Here is a 21,592-nt window from a genome sequence, read left to right as displayed (position 1 = left end):
TCAATTTCTTCATGATTCAGTTTTGGTAGTTAATAGTTTTTCAGGAATGCATCCATTTCATCTAGGTTGCTTTACTTATTGGCATATAACTGTTGATAATAACTTCTGATGACTGTTTCTATTTCCTTGGTGTTAGTTTTGATCTCTCCATTTTCATTCATAATCTTATTAATTTGGGCCTTCTCTCTTTTCTTTTGGATTAGTGTGGCCAATGGTTTATCGATCTTATTGATTCTTTCAAAAAAAAAAAAAGCTTCTAGTTTCATTGATACATTCTCCTGTATCTCTAGTTTCTTTCTTATTGATCTTTGCTCTAATCTTGATTGTTTCCCTTCTTGCATGTGGAGTTGGCTTAATTTGTTGTTGATTCTCCAGTTCTTTAAGGTGCAGAGACCGCTGGTGTGTTCTGGGATTTTCAGTGTTTTTGAGGGAGGCTTGGATGGCTATATATGTCCCCCTTAGGATGGCCTTTGCTGTATCCCATAAGTTTTGGACCGAATTGTCTTCATTCTCATTGATTTCCATGAATTTTTTAAGTTCTTCTTTGTCTTCCTGGTGGATCCAAGCATTCTCAAGCAAGGTGGTCTTTAGCTTCCAGGTGTTTGAGTTCCTTCCAAACATTTCCTTGTGGTTGAGTTCCATTTTCAAAGCTTTGTGATCTGAGAATATTCAGGGAATAATCTCACTCTTTTGGTATCAGGTGAGCCCTGATTTTTGACCCAGTAGGTGGTCTAGGGCTCAGGGACCAGAAACTGGAGGCTCACCTGTGCTCTCTCTGGCAGGGGTGGTATCCAACCAATGCCATCCTTGTTGTGGGGTAGGCCCATGCCCATGGCCACCTGATTCCAGCAGTTGCCCCTTAAAGTCTTTTGCTCTTTTTGAGGGTTTTAACCAGACTCCAAGTTAATGGTGGTCCCCAACCACAGGGATTGCTTTTGGTGGCTCCCTCCCCCTTCTGTTTATCCTCTGATATCAGTCCAAGCATTCCCACTCTGCTTTACCTCTCCACTGGTGTCTTCTGCACCTGTCAAGATCCAGAAGTGTATAATTCTACAACTCAGGTTGATTTCATGGGTGTTCACAGTGTTCTGGTAGAGATATAGTTCACTTTGGGGACCACTTGCATCAGGGTCTCCTACTTCTCCACCATCTTTCCCCTCCTACTTTTTTTTTTTAAATTTTATTCTTGTGTTTTAATTTGCCTTTATTTTTTCAGTGGTGGCTTCTGAGCACTCTGGATTTTGCTAGGGTGCATCCTGCTCAGGTCGAAGTTGATATTTTTGAATTGAACCATTCACTTAACCATCCATGGACAGAATGACAAGGAGGAGGAAATCCCAACAAAAAAGAATCAGAGACACTGACCCAAAAGCAAATATATAGATCAATGGAACAGAAAAGAAAGCCCAGAAATAATCCCTCAACTCTGTGGTCAACTAAACTTTGACAAACAGGAAATAATGTCCAATGGAAAAAAGACAGCTTCTTCAACAATGGTATTGGGAAAATTGGACAGCCACATGCAGAAAAATGAAACTGGATCATTTCCTTAAACCACACTCGAAAATAGACTCCAAAGGGATGAAAGACCTCAATGTGAGAAATGAATCCATAAAAATCCTTGAGGAGAACACAGCCAGCAACATCCCTGACCTCAGCCACAGGAACTTATTTCTAGAAACATCGCCAAAGGCAAGGGAAACAAGAACAAAAATGAAGATCAAAAGCTTTCGCACAGCAAATGAAACAGTTAACAAAACCAAAAGACAGCTGACAGAATGGAAGAAGATATTTGCAAACAACATATCAGATAAAGGGCTAGTATCCAAAATCTATAAAGAACTTATCAAACTCAACACCCAAACAACAAATAATCCAATCAAGAAATGGTGCAGTCACGTTGAAAAATAGTGTGGAGATACCTTAAGAAATTAAAAATAGAGCTTCCAGGTGACCCTACAATTGCACTACTGGGTATTTACCCCAAAGATACAGATGTAGTGCAAAGAAGGGCCATCTGTACCCCACTGTTCATAGCAGCAATGGCCACAGTCGCCAAACTGTTGGAGGAGCTGAGATGCCCTTCAACAGATCAATGGATAAAGAAGATGTGGTCCATATATACAATGGAATATTACTTAGCCATCAGAAAGGATGAACACTTACATGGATGTGGATAGAACTGAACAGTATCATGCAAAGTGAACTAAGTCAATCAGAGATAGACAATCACCACACGGTTTCACTCATATGTTGAATAGAAGAAACAGGGCAGAAGATCATAAGGGAGAGGGGGGGAAAACTGAATGGGAAGAAATCAGACAGGGAGACAATCCATAGGAAACTCTTAGCTCTGGGAAACAAAGAGAGGGTTACAGACGGGAGTGGATAGTGGGATGGGGAACCCGGGTGATGATAAAGGAGGACAGGTGTTGTGTGAGTACTGAGTGTTATACGCAGCTAATGAGTAATTGAACACTGCACCAAAGACTAATGATGTTCCATAAGTTGACTAATGGAACATAATAATAAAAAAGCCCTTGTTTCCTCATTGATCCTTTGTTTAGATGATCTGCCCATTGCTGTCTACAAGAGACTCATTTTGAACCTGTTAAATATCCCTACTATTACTGTACTATTATCAATGTGTTTCTGTATTTTATTATTGGTTGGTTTATATATTTTACTGCTCCCAAATCAGGAGCAAAAATATCAACAATTTTTGGAACTTGTTATTGGATAGACACTTTTATTATGATACAGTGCCCTTCTTCATCTCTTATTACTGTTGTTGGAATAAATACTATTTGTCTGATATAAGAATGGCTACCCTAGCTTTCTTTTGGTGTTCACTGGCATTATCAATAGTTCTCTATCTCTTTACTTTCAAACTGAAGGCGTCTTTGTTTCTAAAATTAGTCTCTTGTAAGGAAATGTTGGGGCTTGTCCCCTATGATCTGGAACATAACAGGGTTGTCCACTCTCACCACTGTTCTTCAAGACAGAACTGGAAGCTTAGCCTCAGCAATCAGAAAGCAAAAAGAAATAAAAGGCATTCAAACTGGGGAAGTAGAAGTCAAACTTTCATGCTTCACAGGTGACATGAAACTCTATATAAAAATCCCAAAAATTTCTTGCAAAAAATTGCTAGAACAGATACAGCAATTCAGCAAAGTGGTAGTATACACAATCAATGAACAGAAGTCAATTGCATTTCTATACACTAACAATGAGGCAGAGGAAGGGAAATCAAGCAATTGATTCCCTTGACAATTGCACACACACAAAAAGATACCTAGGAATAAACCTAAAAAGAAAAAAAAAGAGGTAAAAGATCTGTACCTTAGAAACTATAGAACACATATGAAATAAATCAGGAAAGACATAAAGAAATGGAAAAAAATTCCATGTTTTTCAAGCCTTGATAAAGCAGGAAAAAATAATGAATTGAGAAAAGATAGTCCCTTCCATAAATGGTTTTGGGAATGTTTGACAGCAACATGCAGAAGAATGGAACTGGGCCATTCTCTTACACCATACACAAAGAAGAACTCAAATGCATGAAAAACCTGAATGTGAGGCAAGAATCCATCAAAATCCTAGAGAAGAATTCAGGCCACGATGACTTTCATATCAGCCACTGGGACTTATTGTGAGACACATTCCCACATGCAAGAGAAACAAAAGCAAAAATGAACCATTGGGACTTCATCAAGATAAAAACTTCTGCCCAGCAATAGAAAGAGTCAACAAAGCTAAAAGGCAACCTCCCAGAGTGAGAGAAGATATTTACAAGTGTCTTATCGGATAAAGGGTTATTATCCAGGATCTATAAAGAACTTATCAAAGTCAACACCTTAAAACACCCAAATAATCCAGGCAGGAAATGGGCAGAATACCCATATAGATATTTCTCCAATGAAGACAGACAAATGGCAAACAGACGCAAGAAAAACTGTTCATCACTTGGCATCAGGGAAAAAGATATCAAAACTACAATAAGATACCACCTCACCCAAGTCAGAAAGGCTAAAATTATTGAGTCAGGAAACATTGGTTGGCAGGGATGCAAAGAAAGGGTAAACATCTTGCACTGTTACTGGGAATGCTAGCTGGTACAGCTACTCTGGAAAATAGTATGCAGTTTCCTCAAGATGTTAAAAATCGATATACCCTACAACCCAGCAATTCCACTACTAGGTATTTACCACATAGTATAGATGTAGTGAAAAGAAGGGGCACATGCACCCCAATGCTCACAGCAGCAATGTCTACAATAGCCAAACTGTGTCAGGAGCTCAGATGTCCCTCAACAGATGAATGGATAAAGAAGATGCAGTTCATATATACAACAGAATATTGCTCAGCCTCCAGAAAGGATGAATACCTAACATTTGTATCGATACGGATAGAACTGGAGGGTATGATTCTAAGTGAAATGAGTCAGGCAGAGAAAGATAATTATCACATGGTTTCACTCATATGTGGAATATAAGGAATAGTGCAGAGGACAATAGGGGAAGTGAGGGAAACTGAATGGGAAGAAATCAAAGAGCGAGACAATCTATGAGAGACTCTGGACACCGGGTAACATGTTGAGGTTTCAGAAGAGAGGGAGATGGGGAGATGGGGTAACAGGGTGATGGGTATTAAGGAGGGCACATGATCTAATGGACACTGGGGGTTAACACAACTAGTTAATCATTGAACATTACATCAAAAACTAATGATGTAAAAAAAACCAATGATGTACTATACATTAGATAATAGAACTTGATAAAAAAAGATTAATATCTAAAATTTACAAAGAACTTATTGAACTCAACACCCAAAATCAATTCATCCAGCCACAAAATGGGGAGAACACAAGAACAAACATTTCTCCAAAGACATACAAATAGCCAACAGACACATGAAAAAAATGCTCCAAATCATTCAGCATCAGGGAAATACAAATCAAAACCACAGTATGATATGACTTCACAGGTGAAAATGGCTATAACAAACAAGGCAGGAAACAACAAATGTTGGCAAGGATGTGCAGAAAGGGGAACCCTCTTGCACTGTTGGTGGGAATTCCCCCTGGTGCAGCCACTCCAGAAACAATATGTCTGTGCACATCTGAGTTCAGGACACCCTGGGAAGTAAGACCATGGGATGACAGGTAATGGAAGCAGTAAGCTCTGGTTACTTGGGGTCCTCAGGACCCTCTGACCACAAGTCCTAGCCCCAGATGTAGGTGCAGAGAGAGGCTGTGAAGTGACAGGTTCCTGTAGGGCTCTGCAGTGTCTGTTGCTGTGAACAAACCCATGCTTAGGGCTCCTCTGTTTTCCTGCCTCTGAGTCTCAATTTCCCTTAAAAACTCACACTCTGGGGAAATGGTTCAGGTACCCCTGAGCCTTCATTGACTCACCATTGCAAGATGCTAAATAACACAAATAATCTTATTTATGTCCTCTCCACTTAAAGATGTGATCCTGCTTATGATATGACTTAGGTATCAAAAGTATATGCCATGGGGTGTTATAGGGGAAGAGCTGATCCAGAGCTTACACAAAATAGCACAACAACCAATATCTCCAGGAGCCATCACCACCCTAATTGGAAGCTGAGCTTATCCATTAAAAATCTGACACATACCCTTACTTAGGTGTCCACCCAAAGTTGACACCAAAACGTTCTTTCACCATGAAAATATGGTTTTAAAACATTGACAATTGTGAACACTCCATTTTATGTGTTCATAATGATATGCTTCTGCTCTAGTGTCTTTCAAAACAATATAAAATTATATAAGTATCCATCTGTCATCTATCTGTTCTATAGTCATCTGATGTCTATTTGAAGTCTATTCATCCAACACAGCATTTATTTTCTTGCAACAAGTCTTTGAGGAATATGATCAGAATCTGCACAATCTCTTATTAGACATCTAATTTTTAGATCCTAATAATCTCTGGGTCATTAACACCATTTCCTTCCTAACACCTTCCTTCTGTATTTGAGTGTCATTAACTCCATGCCTGAATTAGTGATCATCTCTGTGCTGCATAAGAGACAAGTTACCCACTTTTCTTTAAAGCAAGATCCCCTTCTAGAGATAACAGGCCCCTGTGTGAGGTGGATTTCTCAGGACAAAGGGAGGCACGCTCCAAGTATCGGAACTGTATCTCTAGATCACAGCATAGGTGCCTTGTGTTGGTGTCCATGCACTTGAGGACAAAGATACCACTAACAGGTTTTGCAGACATCTTGGCAGACAAAACCCATCAGAAGAGACCATTAGGATCAAAGATCTCCAGATACACACATGCTCTGCAGGGAGTTGTTCATTTGGAAAGCTGTAGCTACAAAGTGTGGATCCCATTAAGTGTCTTTTTGAAAAATAGTTTAGATGAAAATGAATTTTGAATCACTCATTTATTTAATATTTATTCTTATACTCAGAAAATGAGGCCATCTATTGACCTGCTTCCAGCACAGCTCATAGACCAAGGGCTCACCCATCCCAGACCAGCATGCCTTGTGAGTTCAACAAGGAGATACCCACAGGTAGTCCTGGAAGGTCCAGAGGAGCCTGACTCTGTCCCTGTCGATTTCCAAGGACAGGCTCCCTCCCACATGCAAACTTCTCCTCAACCTCTAGGAAAAATCCACTCTCCGGCGTGGGAGATCACAGCTCTCTCTTCAGACAGGGTGAGTTCTCTGGGGAAGGCAGAGCTGTGGTCTATGGGAATATGAGTTTCTAGGCCCTTTTCTGTGTCTGGTGACAGCTCCCCAAGGAGATGGTCCAGATGTCAGACATGGCACCATTGGGATGGTTGTGAGTGTTGTGAGTGACTGGGCTTTGTGCCCAGGTGTCCTGTCACAGGTGCTGCTTCAGGAGTCAGGCCCATGACTGGTGAGGGGATCACAGACCCTGCTCCTCACCATTGCTGTCTCTGGATTCTCTGTTTCATGCAGTAATTTGTGGTGGAAATGAATCCACCAACCCCAAGTGACTGGGTGCAGTAAATTGGTTTATAAATCGTAGGTAAAGCACACATGACATCCCATCCAACAAGAGCCACATGTCCTTCTCCAGAGTCACCTCCAAGAAGGAGTTCTTGCAGCTGACTGATCTCAGTGCCATCAAGGTCCTGGCCCTGTACTACTGTGTAGACACCTAGTGAGGACATGTCAGTGTGAGCCCAGAGCCAAACCTTCCGGCAGGGACACTGGAGAGGCTGGGCTGCAGGTACAGGTAGGACGCCAGGGGGCGCTCGGTCACCAGAGGGCTCTCAGGTCACTAGGACGCACTCAGAACATCAAGGGGTGCTCAAGGCTACCAAATACAGGGTAAGTCTAGCTACAGGCATAGAGGGTGATTTGTTATCCTTCTCAGCTAGAAAATTATGTACTGGGCTTTGGGGTCTAGATTTTTACAGGTTCTGATATTTTCTTAATATTATATGTTATAATCATTAAGTTTCATATTGAAATAATTTTTACACTAAAATATATTTTACATGTTCTCTGAAAATAAAAGATGAAAAATATATATTCCGAAGAATATAGTTGTGCAACTATTTACTCTTATCCTTCCAGATTTATTGATATTTATTGATATTTCTAACTATAAAGCAATTGGATTTTAATATATAACTATAAATAAATGCATAGCTTAAACATCTCTAGGGTAATCTATTTATTAAATATTTTAATAAAGTATTATTATTAAATATTTTAATATTATATAATACCATTAAACACTCATTAAATATTTTATTTTTTTAAAGATTTGATTTATTTATTTTTTTAAATATTTTTTATTTATTTGACAGACAGAGATCACAAGTAGGCAAAGAGGCAGGCAGAGAGAGAGAGAAGCAGGCTCTCTGCTGAGCAGAGAGCCAGATGTGGGACTCGATCCCAGGACCCTGAGACCATGACCTGAGCCGAATGCAGAAACTTAACCCACTGAGCCACCCATGTGCCCCTAAAGATTTGATTTATTTATTTGACAGACAGAGATTACAAGTAGGCAGAGAGGCAGGCAGAGAGAGTGGAGGAAGCAGGCTCTCTGTTGAGCAGAAAGGCTGATGGGGGGCTCGATCCCAGGACTCTGGGATCATGACCTGAGCTGAAGGCAGAGTCTTTAACCCACTGAGACACCCAGGCCCCCCAATCACTCATTAAATATTTTAATAAAACATTTAAATAAATATTAATGAATAATAAAATTTAATGATGGACAAAGTACCAGTATTTGGGATTATGCATAACTGACTTCAGTATATACATATGCTATACATAAATTAATTTTTAATTTTTCATTTCAAATGTACTCATTCATTGGGCTGTTCCTTTGACAAAATCATTATTGCTCTGTGTTTTGAAAAGATGACATCATCCTGAGACTCTCATCTGCACTCCTGCTTCCCTAAGGCTTTAAGAATCGCCCCCAGGATGAACAAAAGCAGGTTTCTCCCATTAATGTGCAAGGACTAGGGGTTCTCCCTTTTGAGATCTGCTAATTTCTTCATCAACTCTTTACTCCTCAATATCCTCACCCAGATCTTCTCTCAAACACACAAGACACTTCCTTCATAGAACTTTGATTGTTAGGCCTTCATATGCCTGACATATTTTGTCAGTTACAGTAAGCCACAAGAAAATTCTAAAATCTCAATGTACTAGTCATAGTTCTCCTGAGGAACAGAACCCATAGTTCATTGGCATACATCACTGGAGAGTCTGAGAAGTCACACGATCTACTATCACAAGGTGGAGACCCAGGATAGCTAGGGATGAAAGTCTCATCAGATTCTCAGTAAGGTCTAGTCATAGAAACTGGGGACCTGAAGGTGTAACTGCATCCAAGGGCAGGAGGTGACCAGTGTACCTGCTCAAGCATGCACACAGGGAGTTAACATGAGGGAATTCCTCCTCCCTCAACCTTTTATTCTATTCAGAACCGTAATGAATTGGATGATGCCCACGTACACAGAGACCATGGATAAGATCATCAATCTCTCCTAAAAACAGATTCACAAAGCCCCAGAGAAACAATGTTCAATCCACTCATCCATGTCCCAGTCAGTTTGACACATTGAGTTAACCATCAATCATCCACTTCCCATAAACTGGGCATCCATATTCCATTGCCTTAGTCACACTCATTCTGCAAACAAAGAAAATAACACAGTCACAATTTCACCATATATGATACAAGTATTCCGTATACAACCAAAACCATCTAAAACCTTCCCCAGAAGAGGAGGTGAAGCCCTTCAGTGGTGTTTTCTCTTCTCATTGATATCCTTCAACTTAAATATTATAATGAGTAATTAAGAATTCAAGAATTAAGAATTCATAAATACAATGCTATAAAGCCAACTGTATTTTTTTGTTACATGGCAAATAAAAAGGACAGGGAACAACACAAACACACACACATATTTACAAAAAATAAGGAGAAAATAGGCATGATAGCTAAGGTCTTCATTTTTGTAACCAGAAGTGAATGAAAACTGGTATTTATAGCTGCTTCAATATTTTACCAATGTCGTATTCTCTTCACTGTTAGCTAACTCTAGAGCCTGTCCCAGTCCATTACTTGGCAGGATGACCATGAAGGAACTCAACTTTGCCTCAAATTTGCAAGAAGTTGCCACTGAATCAATGATGCAATCCTGTCTTCATGAGGGAATTTCTCTCATATAAAACAGCTGCTCCAGGGAGGTGGAGAACATGATAAGATTACTGAGTTCCACCTTTAACTGATGTCTGAATATCATGCAGAAACAAATATGAACCAGGTTCAACTTTTCTTCCCCTCTGAAGAAATTGTAGGACTCTCCCCTTGAGGCCACATGTGAAGGTTGGGAGAGAAAAAGCGGCATCACAGGACGGGGGATCATGGGCATGTGGAAAATACTTCATGTGACTTACCTGTGTCTTCAGGATGTCTTAAGATACCATCATTTTTTCCATCAGCTGATGGACTATCACCGTACATGCTCCAATTTATGGCTTGGACATTCAAATAACACCCACTTCAAGATGGACAGTTCAATTTCCATGGCAACCTAGTGACTCAGACTTGAACATATGGTTCCTAAAATCCAGGAACAGGCTTTCAGCTATTTCTCAAAAGAAGAATCATGATCTGCAAACACTGGCAGGGCTTTCCTCCAAAATTTCACAGTACAAGACTGTGACTTACCTATAGGGGACTGCCACAGTTCTTAACAACTTCTGAGGCACAAACTGGACATGGGAATGGGCATGGGGTAACCATCACCACCCCTACATCCTCTATATCCATGATGGTAGCACTAATCTTAGCAGTTCTTCAAGAAACATGTATCAACATAATGTCTTATTCTTCTAGAAAAAGGTAATTGTATATATCAGTATGTTCATCCTCAAAAGATACCACTACACCTCCACTAAGAATGGCTATAATACAAAAAGGCTGACAACACCACATGCCAACAAGCATGTACAGAATGTAGGACTATTATTTATTTCCAGCTGAAATTTCACCTGCAGAAAGAACATATGTAATTAGATCCCATGGTAAGAGAGATGGAGAAGTCCCAGACTCTGTCCTCTACAGTCTGGTGGGGATAGTGGGGTAAATCATTCTCAGGCTATTGGACAGAGAACCAGGAGATCCTTTGGTGTATTGCTCAGTCCAAGAGTAGGAAAGGAAAAGAGGAGATGAGCAGTTCAGGCAATGAGTTTGAAATAAAAGGGGTGCCTTCCTCCTTCTTATGCCTTTGTTCTCTTCAGGTTCTCAGTGGGTTGGAGGATACTCACCTCCACTCGGAAAGGAAATCTGTTACATGGCAGGGACCCAATGCTAATCTCACCGAGAATCACACTCACTCCTATGGAAATCCAAGATTTCTCTGCAAGGCTTGTAGACTCAGCCGTTGTCTGTGCCTCTCTGTAGTGTGGAGGGATGGATTCTTCTGTGACCTCAACTTTCTAAGGGGACCAAGAAACTTGTCTTCCTTTTTCAATATCTTCCACATTTTCTTGCTTCAAAGATGGTGTGATAATTACCCAGTGCTTTATATATTGAGGCTCAAAATGGCACTCTACTGTTGTATTTCAGAATACTTTAAACTTTTTTCCCTTCCTTCTCTCATTCAGTGATCCTATGATCCCAATTGCTGTTTTAATGTGGAAAGCTCACTGAATATTATTTAATTAGTATATCATTTTGCACTGAGTAACTGTTGACACCTGAAGTCCAGGCACATAATCTTACCCAGGAAGTCACACAGAGAAGAAATCATTTGTCAACAATGAGACAGGCACTTCAAGAAGGAAGTCAGAGGTGTTCCAATAGGATGAGAATTGCAGGGATATTGTTAGCTGTACTCAGTATCTCAGTGCAGTGGACATTGCTGCATTATGAATGGTTTGGCTGCATGACAATGTTCTTGATACACAGGATCCTATCAGGAATGCAAACTACTGGATCTGGAGACAGAACACAAGTCCTCTGCTCACCCAGCAGGGTCAAAGGGACTGATCTAAGAAAACCTAAATTGAGGTTGATCAGAACTGCACCTGAAATTTAATTCCTCCATCTTGTCATTTTCTCTAAGATTCTACCTTCTTCTCTGTGTTGCAAAAGTCAGTTTCCTCCTCCTGAAAGTAACAGCTTTATGTAGAAGAGGTCAGATAGTGTTGAGGGCTTGGTGCTTTAGAGAGATCTATGGTGTGTGCTCTGTGTTCTTTGTTGTTCTGTTTTAGCAGAACTTGCCTTCAGGCCAGTAGTCTACAGAGCCTCTCCTTGCCTGCAGTGAGCAGTGTTTGGTCCTTAGCCAGAGTGTGTGAGTTTTAAATAGGTGTGCTCTGCTTGGCTTGTTAAATGATACCTAATACCACTTCCTCAGAACTGAGACCCTGCAGAACTCGCTGGTCAGGAGATGTGGAGTGTACAGGGTTCAGCCTGGAAAACAGGATGTAGATTCCCCATATACTTTAAAGTAGAACTACACTGTGATCTAGCAATGACACGACTGGGTATTTACCCAAAGAGCACAAAAAGACTAGTGCACAGAGAACCTAGCACCCCTATATTAGCAGTAGCATTACTTACAACAGCCAAACTATGGAAACAGCCTAGGTGTCCACTCATTGGTGAATGATAAAGAAGATGTGGTATGTGCAGAGAGAGTGGAACATTACTCATACAAAAGAAGGAAATCTTGACATGTCCAATAACTTGGATGGAGCTGGAGAATTTTATGCTAAGTGCATCACTCAGTGAAAGAAAATACCATATTATTTCACTCATATGTTGAATTTAAGAAACAACATGAATGGAGAAAAGGGGGAAAAAAAGGAGGGAAAACAAAAACAGACTCTTAACTACAGACAATAGACTGACGGTTACCAGAGATGTGGCAGGTGGAGGTGGGTTACATAGATTTGTGTAATGTTAAATATGTCCTATGTTATATAACAGGGATATAAATAAAAATTTAAAAATAACTGCAAACTGAAATGCGTCCATGCTCCTGAACTTCATAGCTTACCACAGAATGATTTTTCCATTAAACAAAGCTAATATTTTCCCAGCACCATTTATTGAAGAGACTGTCTTTTTTCCACTGTATATTTTTCCTGCTTTGTCAAAGATTATTGGACCATAGATTTGAGGGTCCATATCTGGAGTCTCTACTCTGTTCCACTAGTCTATGCTCTTTGTAGAAGAATGAAAGTCGACCATTCTTTTACACCCTACACAAAGGAAAACTCAAAATGGATAAAAGAGCTCAACCTGAGGCAGGAATTCATCATAATCCTAGAGAAGAACATAGGCAGTAACCTCTTTGACATCGGCCACAGCAACTTCTTTCAAGATATGTCTCCAAATGCAAAGGAAACAAAAGTGAAATGAACTTTTGGGACTTCAAGATCAAAACTTCTGCACAGCAAAGGAAATAGTCAACAAAACATTGAGGCAGCCCACGGAATGGGAGATGATATTTGCGAATGAGAGTAGAGAAAATGGACTGATATACAAGATGTAGAAAGAACTGCTCAAGCTAAACAAACACAGAACAAATAATCACATCAGGAAATGGGCTGAAGACATGAACAGACACTTGTCCAAAGAAGACATACAAATGGCTAACAGACACATGAAAAAATGTTCATCATCACAGCCATCAGGAAGATTCAAATCAAAACCACATTGAGATACTACCTTACACCAGTTAGAATGGCCAAAATTAGCAAGACAGGAAACGACGTGTGTTGGAGAGGATGTGGAGAAAGGGGAACCCAACACTGTTGGTGGGAATGCAAGTTGGTGCAGCCACTTTGGAAAACAGTGTGGAGATTCCTTAAGAAATTAAAACTAGAGCTTCCCTGTGACCTTCAATTGCACTACTGGGTATTTACCCCAAAGATACAGATGTAGTGAAAAGAAGGGCCATCTGTACCCCAATGTTCACAGCAACAATGGCCACAGTCGCCAAACTGGAATGAACCAAGATGCCCTTCAGTGGATGAATGGATAAAAATGATGTGGTCCACATGTACTATGGAGAATTATGCCTCCATCAAAAAGGACAAATACCCAACTTTGTATCAACATGGACGGGACTGGGGGAGATAATGCTGAGTGAAATAAGTCAAGCAGAGAGAGTCAATTATCATGGTTTCACTTATTTGTGGACCATAAGGAATAACATGAAGGACGTGAGGAGATGGAGAGGAGAAGGGTGTTGGGGTAAATTGGATGGAAAATCGAACCATGAGATACTGTGGACTCTGAGAAACAATCTGAGAGTTTTGGAGGGGCGGGTGGTGGGAGATTGGGTTTGGGTGAGACTGGTGATGGGTAATTATGGAGGGCACGTATTACATGGAGCACTGGGTGTGATGCATAAAGAATGAATTCTGCAACACTGAAAATGAATTTTTTTAAAATTTTAAAAAATCAAAGCTGATATTATTCAAGGATTTACTAATTACCACTTCTGTGAAACTGAATAGTTAACAAACTATCAGGTGTCCATATTCCTCAACTTCTATTAATATAAAGTGACTCATACTGGGAAACATAACTAATCCTTACATTTTTAAGGTTTTGTAGCTTGTAGGGTTATGGAGTCCATTGCCTATTTTTAAATTTTGCTTCTTGACTATTCATTTACTTTATTTTAACTATTGCATAATGGGCCTTCTGTTTATGTCCTCTTTATGTGATAGAAGAAAAGAACAACACAACTGGTAAACATTAACACACTATATATATCTCAACTCTACTCAATTGAACCAGTAACACCAGGAAGCTCTTGGAAAGGTGTGGATGACATCCTATGAGGGGCAAGACTAAGGTCGAGTCCTGAGTCTCTGATCATGGCAGGGCTGGTCCACATGTCAGGTGTAGTGGAAGAAACGAGACTCCGTTGAAGGTGCGTCAGTGTGAAATCATGTGGTGTATATGCTTGTCATCATTGCATTTTACATGTCATAAAAATTTAAGATTCTACATATATGTGGTATGTTTTTTTCTAACATAAAATAATTAAAGGCAGGTATTTTTAACAGCTAACAGAAAATCAATGCTCATATATTTAGTGAATGGTTTTTATGGTTCAGAATAACTATTTTATTTCTTTTCAGCATAACAGTATTCATTGTTTTTGCATCACACCCAGTGCTCCATGCAATACGTGCCCTCCTTAGTACCCACCATCTGGCTCCCCCAACCTCCCACCCCCTGGCCCTTCAAAACCCTAAGGTTGTTTTTCAGAGTCCATAGTCTCTCATGGTTCACCACCCCTTCCAATTTCCCTCAGCTCCCTTCTCCTCTCCATCTCCCCATGTCCTCCATGTTATTTGTTATGCTCCACAAATAAGTGAAACCATATGATAATTGACTCTCTCTGCTTGACTTATTTCACTCAGCATAATCTCTTCCAGTCCTGTCCATGTTGCTACACAAGTTGGGTATTCATCCTTTCAGATGGAGGCATAATACTCCATAGTGTATATGGACCACATCTTCCTTATCCATTCGTCCATTGAAGGGCATCTTGGTTCTTTCCACAGTTTGGTGACCGTGGCCATCGCTGCTATAAACATTGGGGTACAGATGGCCCTTCTTTCACTACATCTGTATCTTTGGGATAAATACCCAGTAGTGCAATTACAGGGTCATAGGGAAGCTCCATTTTTAATTTCTTGAGGAATCTCCACACTGTTTTCCAAAGTGGCTGCACCAACTTCCATTCCCACCAACAGTGTAAGAGGGTTACCCTTTCTACGCATCCTCTCCAACACATGTTGTTTCCTGTCTTGCTAATTTTGGCCATTCTAACTGGTGTAAGTGATATCTCAATGTGCTTTTAATTTGAATCTCCCTGATGGCTAGTGATGATGAACATTTTTTCATGTATCTGATAGCCATTTGTATGTCTTCATTGGAGAAATGTCTGCTCATATCTTCTGCCCATTTTTTGGCATGATTATCTGTTTTGTATGTGTTGAGTTTGAGGAGTTCTTTATAGATCATGAATATCAAACTTTTGTCTGTACTGTCATTGGCAAATATCTTTTCCCATTCCGTGGGTTGCCTCCTTGTTTTGTTGACTGTTTCCTTTGCTGTGCAGAAGCTTTTGATCTTGATGAAGTCCCAAAAGTTTATTTTCACTTTTGTTCCCTTAGCCTTTGAGACAAATCTTGAAAGAAGTTGCTGTGGATGATGTTGAAGAGGTTACTGCCTATGTTCTCCTCTAGGATTCTGATGGATTCCTGACACGTTGAGGTCTTTTATCAATTTCGAGTTCATCTTTGTGTACGGTGTAAGAGAATGGTCGAGTTTCATTCTCCTACATATAGCTGTCCAGTTTTCCCAGCACCATTTATTGAAGAGACTTTTTTCTACTGGATATTTTTTCCTGTTTTGTCGAAGATTATTTGACCATAGAGTTGATGATCCATATCTGGGTTCTCTACTCTGTTCCACTGGTCTATGTGTCTGTTTTTATGCCAGTACCATGGTGTCTTGGTGATCACAACTTTGTAGTAAAGCTTGAAATCCGGCAATGTGATGCTGCCAGTTTTATTTGTGTTTTTCAACATTTCCTTAGTGATTCAGGGTCTCATCTGATTCCATACAAATTTTAGGATTATTTGCTCCAGCTCTTTGAAAAATACCAGTGGAATTTTGATCAGAATGGCATTAAAAGTACAGATTGCTCTAGGCAGTATAGACATTTTAACAATGTTTATTCTTCCGATCCAAGAGCATGGATGGTCTTCCATTTTTTTGTGTCTTCTTCAATTTCTTTCATGAGTGTTCTATAGTTCCTCGAGTACAGATCCTTTACCTCTTTGGTTAGGCTTATTCCCAGGTATCTTATGGTTCTTGGTGCTATAGTAAATGGAATTGATTCTCTAATTTCCCTCTCTGTATTTTCATTGTTATTGTATAAGAAAGCCACTGATTATTGTACCTTGACTTCATATCCTGCCACGTAACTGAATTGCTGTATGAGTTCTAGGAGTTTGGGGGTGGAGTCTTTTGGGTTTTCCATATAAGGAATCATGTCATCTGTGAAGAGAGAGAGGTTGACTTCTTCGTTGCCAATTTGGATACCTTTACTTCTCTTTGTTGTCTGATTGTGTTGCTAGGACTTCTAATACTATGTTGAACAACAGTGGTGAGAGTGGGCATCCTTGTGATGTTCCTGATCTCAACGGGAAGGCTGCAAGCTTTTTCCCATTGAGGATGATATTTGCTGTGGGTCTTTCATAGATAGATTTGATGAAGTTCAGGAATGTTCCCTCTATCCCTATACTTTGAAGAGTTTTAATCAGGAACAGTTGCTGGATTTTGTCAAATGCTTTTTCTGCATCATTGAGAGGACCATGTGGTTCTTCTGTCTTCCCTTATTGATTTGTTCTATCACATTGATTGATTCACGAATGTTGAACCCTCCTTTAACACAGGGATGAATCCCACTTGGTCATGGTGGATAATCTTTTGAATGTGCTGTTGGATCCTGTTTGCTAGGATCTTGTTGAGAATCTTAGCATCCATATTCATTGGTGATTTTGGTCTGAAATTCTCCTTTTTGGTAGGGTCTTTGCCTGGCTTGGGGATTAGAGTAATGCTGACTTCACAAAAAGACTCTGGAAGTTTTCCTTCTGCTTCAATTTTTTGAAACAGCTTCAGGAGAATAGGTGTTATTTCTTCTTTGAAAATTTAGTAGAATTCCCCAGGGAATCCATCAGGTCCTGGGCTCTTTTTTTGGGAAGTTTTTGATCACTGCTTCAATCTCGTTAGTAGATATCAGTCTATTCAAGTTGTCAATTTCTTCCTGGTTCAGTTTTGGGAGTTTATAGTTTTCCAGGAATGCATCCATTTCATCTAGGTTGCTTAGCTTGTTGGCATATAACTGTTAATAATTACTTCTGATAATTGTTTCTATTTCATTACTGTTAATTGTGATCTCTCCCTTTTCATTCACAATTTTATGAATTTGGGCTTTCTTTTCTTTTGGATTAGTGTGGCCAATGGTTTATCAATCTTATTGATTCTTTCAAAAAACCAGCTTCTAGTTTCATTGATACATTCTACTCTATCTCTGGTTTCTACCTCATTGATCTCTGCTCTAATCTTGATTATTTCCCTTCATATGTGTGGAGTTGGTTTGATTTGTTGTTGAATCTCCAGTTCTTTAAGATGTAGAGACAGCTGGTGTATTCTGGATTTTTCAATTTTTTTGAGGGAGGCTTGGATGGCTATGTATTTCCCCCTTAGAACCGCCTTTGCTGTATCCCATAGGTTTTGGGCCGATATGTCCTCATTCTCATTGGTTTCCATGATTTTTTTTTAGTCCTTCTTTGATCTCCTGGTTGATCCACGCATTCTTAAGCCAGGTGGTCTTTAGCTTCCAGGTGTTTGAGTTCCTTCCGAAGTTTTCCTTGTGACTGAGCTCCAGTTTCAAAGCATTGTGATCTGAGAATATGTAGGGAATAATGTCAGTCTTTTGGTGTTGGTTGAGTCCTGATTTTGATCCAGTATGCAGTCTATTCTGGAGAAGGTTCCATGTGCACTTGAGAAGAATGAGTATTCTGTTGTTTTAGGGTGGAATGTTCTGTATATATCTATGAGGTCCATCCTGTCCAATGTGTCATTCAATGCTTCGTTTCTTTATTGATTTTCTGCTTGGATGATCTGTCTATTACTGAGAGAGGCGTGTTAAGATCTCCTATTATTAATATATTCATATCAATATGACTCTTTATCTTGATTAATACTTTTCTTATGTAATTGGCTACTCCCATATTGGGGGCATAGATATTTACAATTCTGTTTTTTTTTTTTAAGATTTTATTTATTTATTTGACAGACAGAGATCACAAGTAGGCAGAGAGGCAAGCAGAGAGAGAGGGGGAAGCAGGCTCCTCGCCGAGGAGAGAGCCAGATGTAGGGCTCGATCCCAGGACCCTGGGATCATGGTCTGAGTCGAAAGCAGAGGCTTAACCCACTGAGCCACCCAGGCGCCCCGATATTTACAATTGTTCGAACATCTTGGTGGATAGTCCCTTTAAGAATGATGTAGTGTCCTTCTGTATCTCTGACTACAGTCTTGAGTTTAAAATCTAATTTGTCTGATATCTGATATACCCTGGCCTTCTTTTGAGGCCCATTGTCATGAAAGATGCTTCTCCATCCCTTCACTTTCAGGCTGGGTGTATCTTTAGGTTCAAAATGGGTCTCTTGTAGACAACATATGGATGGGTCCTGTCACTTTATCCAATCTGCAACCCTGTGCCATTTTATGGGTACATTTAGGCCATTCACATTGAGAGTGATTATTGATAGATATGTTTTTATTGACATCATGTTACCTTTGAAGTCTTTCTTTCTGTAGATTGTCTCTATATTTCTGTTCAATGCTATTCTTAGTATTTTTCCTCTTTTATAGAATCCCCCTTAATATTTCCTGCAGTGTTGGCTTGGTGGTTGCATAGTCTTTTAAGCCTTGCCAGTCTTGGAAACTCTTTATCTCTCCATCCATTTTGAATGTCAGTCTTGCTGGATAAAGTATTCTTAGCTGCATGTTCTTCTCATTTAGTGCCCTTAATATATCTTGCCAGCCCTTTCTGGCTTGCCAGGTCTCTGTGGACAGGTCTGACGTTATTCTGATGCGCTTTCCTCTGTACGTAAGGAGCTTCTTTGTCCTAGCTGCTTTCAAGAGTGTCTGCCTACATTTATAATTCTTCATTCCTACTATTAGGTGTCTCGATGACTTTCAAGAGTCTATAATCTTGGGGGGAAACCATTCTGCCTCTAATACATGAACTCTGGTTCCATTCGTGAGATTGGGAAAATTTTCATGGACATCTTTTCTACTATATCTTCTAGACTTCTTTCTTTCTCCTCCCCTTCAGAGATTCCAAATATTCTGACATTGGAACGTTTCATGGCATCATTTATTTCCCTGATTCTGTTTTCGTGGCTTCTATGCTGTTTGTTCCAGGCTTCCTCTTGATCCTTTCTCTCTATCTGTTTTCCTCCATATCACTAATTCTATCTTCTGTCTTAGTTACCCTAGCTTTTAGAGAATTTAGATTAGATTGGAACTCATTGAGAGCATTTTGAACATCATCCCTATGGCTTTCAGTTCTGCCCTAACATTGTGAACATCCTCCCTTGTGGCTTTTAGTTCTGTCCTAATCAATTCCGTTTGGTCACCCATGGCTTTCTCCAACCTAGCTATTGCCTGGATAATTGTTAGCCTGAATTCTCTTTCCAACATATTGTCTATGTTGATAGCCATTAACTCTCTTGTAGAAGGCCCATCCTCTGTATTTTTCTTCTGTTGTGCATTCCTCCTCCTAGTCATTTTGGTGAGAGATGACTGAACAGATGTAGCTGGATGTATCGACCATGGTGCAATGAATGGGCACCATGCAACACTTCTGAGCAATCAGGATTCCCCACCCAAACAAGAGAAAAAAGAAATGAAAAAGAAGAAAGAGAGAGAGAGAGACAGGGAAAAAAAGGAAGTTAAAAGAGAAGGCTCAGCCCAAATGGACCCAAGGTAAGATTTATGAAGTATACAAACAAAAACAGACAAATAAAAAGACTGATAAAAGTATATGTCAAGGGGGGACGCCTGGGTGGCTCAGTTGGTTGGACGACTGCCTTCGGCTCAGGTCATGACCCTGGAGTCCTGGGATTGAGTCCAGCATAGGGCTCCCAGCTCCACGGGGAGTCTGCTTCTCTCTCTGACCTTCTCCTCACTCATGCTCTCTCTCACTCTCTCTCAAATAAATAAATAAAATCTTAAAAAAAAAGTATATGTCAGGGCACCTGGGTGGCTCAGTCGTTAAGCGTCTGCCTTCGGCTCAGGTCATGATCCCAGGGTTCTGGGATCGAGCCCCGCATCAGGCTCCCGGCTTGGTGGGAAGCCTGCTTCTCCCTCTCTCACTCCCCCTGCTTGTGTTCCCTCTCTCGCTGTGTCTCTCTGTCAAATAAATAATAAATAAATACAATATTTTAAAAAAAAGTGCTTTGTGGAATTGGCCCACATTAAAAAAAAAAAGTATATGTCAAGGGAAAAATTATATATGTATATGAAAGCAAAAAAAGGAAGAACCCTCATCAAATAAAACCCCAAGTATAAGATTTATATACTATCAGGATAAACACAAATACACAGAAACACTGGTGGAAGAGAAAGATGGGAGAGTGGTTATAAATTCTCACTGTGGGCGAAGAAGATTATTTTGATTCTTCTTAGATGTATCTTGATATCTTTGTTAAAGGACTCAACTTTCCTAAGATAAAGGGGGATTAAAACTGTTTTACCTATAGGGGTAACATTGATTGGGGAAAGGGGATTACCTTGAAGTTTAACTCTATATGAATATTAGAAAATAAAAATAAAAAAGGAATAAACTAGACTAAACTAAACTAAAATTTTTTAAAAAAATTTAGAAAAATAGAAAAGCAAAAGAAAAACATAGGTGTATGTATCAAAAAGTTCAGGTTAGGAGGTTATTATGGAATTTGATATACTGGACATCTCATTGTGATGGTAAATAGGTTAAAAATTATCCCTATTAAAAAATGAACCAGATTAGTGGGAATGAGTTAAAAATAAAAGTTGTATGTATGAAGTAGTGGTGGTTGTTCTCTTGTCATCTTTTTTTTTTTTTTTCTTTCCTCGTTGGTTTCCTGGGGTAGGGGCCTGCCATGTGGATTTTCAGTCAATGATGTTCCCTGAGTTAAGTACTCCCGCCCCCCTCAAGGGGGTCGGCTCTGAGGAAACCGGTTTTTCAGGCTTTTGTTCTCTGGAGGTTTTTATGTTTGTTCATTTGTTCTCTGGCCTTGACAGCTTTTGATGGTTTTTGGAGGTTTAGAGGAAAGCAGAATGCACACCGACCTCCCTCTCAGAGAGAAGCCTCAGCCTGTTCCCCTCTGGGTCTCCAGAGTACATTAAGGTCCCTTTCAGCCGCTGGCCAAGCAGTTTCCGATTCATGGTCCCTGGGGATGCAGGATCTCCTGCTTGTACCCAAAATCACAGCAGCGGCAGCTGTCTGGGCAGGTCCA

Source organism: Lutra lutra, chromosome 5, assembly GCF_902655055.1.
Source record: "Lutra lutra chromosome 5, mLutLut1.2, whole genome shotgun sequence".
In the NCBI taxonomy this organism is placed as follows: Eukaryota; Metazoa; Chordata; class Mammalia; order Carnivora; family Mustelidae; genus Lutra; species Lutra lutra.
Note: the sequence above shows the minus strand (reverse complement) of the source record.